This window comes from Anguilla rostrata, chromosome 15, assembly GCF_018555375.3.
Source record: "Anguilla rostrata isolate EN2019 chromosome 15, ASM1855537v3, whole genome shotgun sequence".
NCBI classification, from domain to species: domain Eukaryota; kingdom Metazoa; phylum Chordata; class Actinopteri; order Anguilliformes; family Anguillidae; genus Anguilla; species Anguilla rostrata.
In genome coordinates, this window is record NC_057947.1 from 6,677,634 (window position 1) to 6,684,369 (window position 6,736).

Consider the following 6,736-nt stretch of genomic DNA (forward strand, 5'->3'; position numbering starts at 1 on the left):
ATGCCATCACTGAACACAGGGATGTACAGGGACCTACCTTTTCCAGGTCCAGTATTTTATGCTTTTTGCGTACAACCCTGGGGTTTATTCACAGTTGACACACATGATTTGGTGTCCCTCCAGGACATAGGTCACATGATCACTGTAGTACGTACTAGTGTCTTAAACGGCTGGTCCACCGTAACACTTCTTTTTTTTTTTTTTAGTCAGCAGTCCCTACAGACAGTCAGCTACTATGGGTACAAATGTGTAAATTAAAGGGTGTGAAGAAATTGATCAGGTTTCCCCAAACACTTACCTCATTTAGCCATTGCTAAAACAGGAAACAGGTCACAAGGATCACATAAGAGGAACAAAACTGCATGAAGCTGTCTGAGCAATAGTCTGTCTAAATGGACTATGTACCACGTCTTCTATTACATGCTGAGCCTAAATTAATTAGACATTGATGCGTCTAACTTTGTTGCTGCTCAGAACACAGGAAGGTTACAAAAAAGGACAAAGGAGCCTTTTGTTTTTATATCTTCATCTCCCACCATCTGCTTGAATATGGCTCCGTTTAATGGTGCGTCATCGTCGTCTAGAAGCGTCTCCATTCGCTCGGTTAAAACACCTAAGAGCTGACAAGCAGACGAGGACAGCTTATCCTGATGGTGGCACCTGGCATTTCCAGTGAACTGTGGAGAGGGACATGCATGAGCAGCAGGCCATCCCAGCTGCAGGTCACACCTGACCACGCACCTCCACCCAGAGGCACTGTGCTGCTCACCTGCGCCAGATTCCCAGATTTTCATGGAGAAAATAGTCTGTGAACGCCTAGTTTGTAGTAAGATCAAAATAATATTTTTTGAAAAGGCCACTGTAATGTAAGTTCAACTTGTAATAATAATATATGATATGATGAATTATATGTTATAAAACTACGAGACCATTCATAATATTAATAGAGGGCTCTTTTTAATTAACAAAGATGAGAAATGTACAAAGGGCTTTTGTGAAGTGTTCCAGCTTCGACAAATGTCTCTGTGAGCAGAGGACTCATTTACTGTAGGCCTAATCATTTATCAAGCACTTCAAAAGATGAATATCCCCAGCCAACACACAATGATGTGGAGCCCGTTTTGAAAGGTTACATACCAAACTCCAACTAAAACCGCTGATGGCTGTCCAATGTTATTCTGTTGAACTTTCTGTGCCTTGCACATGCCCTATAAAGCACAAGGCAATGAACAAAATTTTGTATTTTAAAGTTGAAGTTAAGATTGTCATAGACAATAATGAACATGCATTCCCCCGATAATGTAATATACACAAAAAATCTTTGCATGACTTGTTTGAAACCAATAATGTAGCAGCAAATGTATTTCTTTCATGAGCTAAACTCAATTCAGTTAATCGTATAAACAGACATTTCTTTTAGAGGTAGCAAAAAAATAAAGGAAGTAAAGGTGACCGTAAAACTAACGATGCATTGCACTGTAATTGTACTCTCAACATTTTCAATGTACAAAATGCCAAGTTACTCATGCATACCTTTGTCTATAAGTCATTACTTACATCTAGGCTTGCCATTAAAAGTATTGATGTCGGAATGACCTCTTGAATCCTTCTAATTTGTTCCTGTAGCGCTTTTATGTTACACCTATATCTCCATCCAGCATTTACATTGTTATCTTGATGTTATAGCTCGCTGTCATGCGTCCTAGTTTGACTCACCACAACTTTCTGACCTAGCGTATGTGTGTGAGACCTGGACTTAACGTGTTCATGGCTATGCATAACTGTTACATAATGAGTAACCTTATAGGACCTGTGCTTTTCAGTTGTTCCAATGTTCCAATGACCTTCAGTATGCACTTACTGTACATTGCTTCGGATAAAAGCATCTGTCAAATACATAGAATGTAATGTAATGCAATGCATGTATGCACATCCATCCATTATCTATACCCACTTATCCTCGGCAGGGTCGTGGGGGGTGTTGGAGCTTATCCCAGCGTGCATTGGGCAAGAGGCAGGAATACACCCTGGACAGGCCACTAATCTAACGCAGGGCACACACACCATTCATTCACACACTCATACCTATGGGCAATTTAAAGTCTCAATTAGCCTACCTTTGGACTGTGGGAGGAAACCCACGTGGACACGGGGAGAACATACAAACTCCACAGAAAGGCAGAGATTCAAACCCACAACCCACTGCACCACCGTGCGGCCACATGTATGCACAGTATGTATTAGGTGGTCTTTTGAACATAAACTTTAGGTAGAGAAGAATTCAGTAAATATATGCACATTTATTAAATAACACACACACACACACACACACACACACACACACACATATATATATATATATATATATATATATATATATATATATATAAGCAGTGTGTTATATTCACTTGAACATAAAATAGAACATCAGTTGCACCAGTTCATAAGACAGTGTTTGATGCTGATGGTCATGATCTGGATAAAAACACAGTACAAATATATTTTCAGTATCTGAGTTGTGACCACCTTCCATAAAATGTAAAAAGGGAATGCTCCTCACCATGGATTCATGTTGATCCTGTGTTGGCTTTCATTTAAAGTCAGTAAAAATAATCCATATTCTAATCATATCAAACCATAAAAGCAATATTTCTGAAGCAAAATAAATTATACTCTCTTGTTTGAAAATTAGTTGTAATGTTTTTGTAATGTCATACCATACTTCATGTTCTCACTATCTGTCATTGCTCATGACATAGCAGTAATTGCCACAGAACTGACCACTTTATGTTCCGCTGTTCATAAATTGTTACACTACACTTTTGATGGGCATTAACAGCTGTATGCTAATCCCATAAGGTTTGCAATAGCATGCCATGTACACAAACTAATAGAACAAATTATGCAAAGTATGAGCCGACCATTTTCTTTAATGCCAAGTAATTACTTGTTCTAGTTTAAATTGGAAGTAAAAAGCCATTACGGGAGACTGAGAGGCTTTTCCAGAGTTCCAGTGCAAGCTGGTAACCCCTCCCAAGGCGCAATGCAATCACTGCAATATTCACTTACTCTGCAGTCAGAGTGTTTGCTCACCTTCAGCTTCACAGCCACGCCATTGGATAGCTTGTGTTTTACCATAGATATCCCAGTTAATGATCATGCTACAGCCTCCTTACCAGGGAGCCAAACCTGCAAACCTCAATGATCCAGAGTCTGTTACCAACCTACCACTGCTGTTTTTTTTATTTTAGGCATTGAGCAGCCACTTGAATCAGCCACTATACACAGCTTACTTTCTTTATATTTAATCCATTTATACAACTGGATATTGACTGAAACTATTCAGGGCAAGTACCATGTTAAATGGTACAATAGCAATAGCGTACCGCCCGGTAATTAAACCGCAATGTTTCAAGTCCAGCTCCCCAACCATCCAGTCACATCCGCTGCTCTCACTGAGCAGCCCGAGTGCCTTAAATACCACTTATATACAAAAAATGTTATCTGATGTATTCTCTCCCTCTGAGCCCTTAATTTCTTTGTTGAATCAATTATTGTACTAATTAATACACGTGACAAAGTGCACATGATGAATACTGGGTAGCTTGACTCGAATCATCACTAAGTGACGCATAACAGTTATGAAGAGACACCAATAAAAAGTCAGTGAACCTTGAATGGGGACAAATAGAGCCCAAACATACCAGAAGGGTTAAAATCATGAATACATTAATACAAATGAAAAATAATATGTTTGATGTCATTTTAAAAAATGTTTTCCTTAAAACAAATATACATATATTGTACCCTATAACGCTAGCTGTAACCTTAACCCTAACCCTGACCGTAACCCTAATCTTAGCTGTAACCTTAACCCTAGCTGTAACCATAACCTTAATACTAACCCTAGCTGTAACCCTTACCCTAATTTAAGCTTATAGGGGCGACATAGCTCAGGAGGTAAGACCGATTGTCTGTCAGTCGGAGGGTTGCCGGTTCAAACCCCGCCCAGGGCATGTCGAAGTGTCCTTGAACAAGACACCTAACCCCTAACCCCTAACCCCTAACTGCTCTGGCGAATGAGAGCTTTGGATAAAAGCGCTATATAAATGCAGTCCATTAACCATTTACCAAGCTGTAACTAGAAACCAGAAGTCAGAAAGAAACTGGAATAGTAGAATAAACACAAGATTCCCAAAGGGACACAACGATCACACATAGAAATTGGACGCAAAAGACAGAAAAATCTTACGAAGTAAAAAAACCAGTAAACTGAATGCGCAGTTGTTGCGTCCCTCCGCCTCAGGTGGGGGCGCTGGCCGTTTGGACACGCGTGTGTCTTGTTAACGTTAATTGTGAGCACCTGTGGCGGTGCCCTTTTAAGAAGCCTGGAGTCGGCTTGTTAGGAGATGGGAGTTTTTTCTCCTCACCTCTCGACCACGGCCGGGTCTTGATTTTATCTGGTGTTTTGCCGCTATTTTAGTATTCCTTATATGTATTTAAATAAAGTTATTGGTTATTTTGGGAAACCTTGATGTCGGCATCGCTTATGTTTGCGGGGGCTTGAGAGCAACCGTAACAGCAGTCCAAGCCAATTCGTTGCCAAGATAAACCGACAAGGTGCAGCTGGGGATGGAAAAAGCAAACTTTAGCTGAAATCCTTAGCCTAACCCAAACCCTAACGCAAACCCTAGCTGTAATGCTAACCATAAGCCAAACCATAGCAGTAACGCTAACCTTAACCCTAACACTAGCTGTAACCCTAACCCTAACCCTAGCTGTAACCCTAACCTCAACCCTAACCCTAACCCTAGCTGTAACCCTGACCTAACACTAGCTGTAACCCTAAGCCTAACCCTAGGGGTAACCCTAACCCTAACCCTTGCTGTAACGCAAACCCTAACCCTAACCAAACCCTAGCGGTAACCTTAACCCTAGCTGTATCCCTAACCCGAACCCTAAACCGAAAGATAACGTAAACCTAACCCTAGCAGTAACCCTAACCCTAAGCCTAACCCTAGCTGGAACGCTAACCCTAACCATAACCCTAGCTGTAAGCCTAACCCTAACCCTAAACATAACCCTAACCCTAGTTGTAACCCAAACCCTAACCCTAACCATAGCCGTAACCCTAACCCAAACCCTATCTGTAACCCTAACCCTAACCCTAACCCTAGCTGTAACCCTAACCCAAACCCTAACCCTAACCCTAGCTGTAAACCTAACCCGAATCCTAACCGTAGATAAAACCCTAACCCTAACCCTAACCGTAGCTCTAAACCTAACCCTAACCCTAGCTATAGTGTACTGTGATGGGGGGAGCCATTGTAATATTCCACGCCCTAACCCAGCCAGAGCCATCGGAAGTAGCACTCTCTCTATAATCACAAGGGCTCGAGGATGATATACCATAAATTATCTATTAAACCGATAATTAAAATAACCTATTTAAACCGAAAATTCAAAAACCGATAATTTAATGTTCATAATAAGAATTAAATAACAACATGATCTTGTAAGAATAATATAAAATGTAAAATAAATCTATTATATTTAAATATACAATGGGGTGTGGGTCTCCCGTGTCGGAGACGGGGGCTCTGCCGCTGAGCCACCAATGTAGTCTTAACTAAGTGAGGGATTATGGGATAAACCTTCATTCGTGACTTTAAACGTTAAGATCTGAAAAACGATAATAGATAGCAACAAACCGTTTTTTTTGCCTGAAAGAACACAAAGTTGAGACGTAAACAAAACAATAAAATTAATCGAATTTTCAAAAAACGAAAACGACATGAACGAACCAAATCGACCTTAATAAAGCCAGAGATAGCCAATTAATTAAAAATTAAGGGGAGGCGTACTTCCTGTAGAAGGCTGATCGTCTCCATGCCACCATTGATCTGGCAAGTGAGATTATCCGCAGGAATACTATAAATCCCCGGGGGTCCAACCCAGTAGAAGCCTGATGGTTTCCCGAAGAGTTCCAGTATCTGAGGCTTTACTCGACTGGTAACACTTGGGGCATGAAACCACCCGCTGGACGCGGACCCCCACCCCGGGCCTCTGGGAGGTGACGTAATGCACGGCACTAGACCCGTCCCCTGGTTGAGCAGCAGACTGGGATACCTTGCGGTGTTAACGAACAGTCTGCTCAAGGTAGGTATCCAGCCCCCCTGGGTCCACTTGGACAGCACGCAGGGTGTGGTTGTCTGGGGCCACAGACCTTAAATGGTGCCCAATTTTCTATCGGTGATTAGCACCACCCACACACCAGACCATTTTGCACTACACACGCGAATCTGACCAACCAAATTCAATTTGGATTTTTAAAATTAATAAAACCTTCATCCCCCCTAAATTGTCGAGTTTGAATAGAAACTAAAAAATAATTGATTTTAGCTTTTGATAAGAATTTAAAAATACTTTTTCTTATAGGAAACAACAAAATTTTCAAACTTAATTGTTAATGAAAAACAGTTAAGGAAATAGTACTGAAGACTAATAAATAATCTGTAATAGCGAAACTAAAAATATCTTGGCCTAAATCTAGGACCCTAACACAATTGGGCATGGGACACAAGTCGGGATTTGATCAACCCTGGCTGGCCGCCTCGGAGGAGGGTGTATAGGGTTTAAAGGCCGAAACACCTGATGAACCTGAGGTACCTTACTGATGATGTGTCCTAAAATTTTAGAAAATACATGTTTTTTGATTTTACATAAAAATTATCTT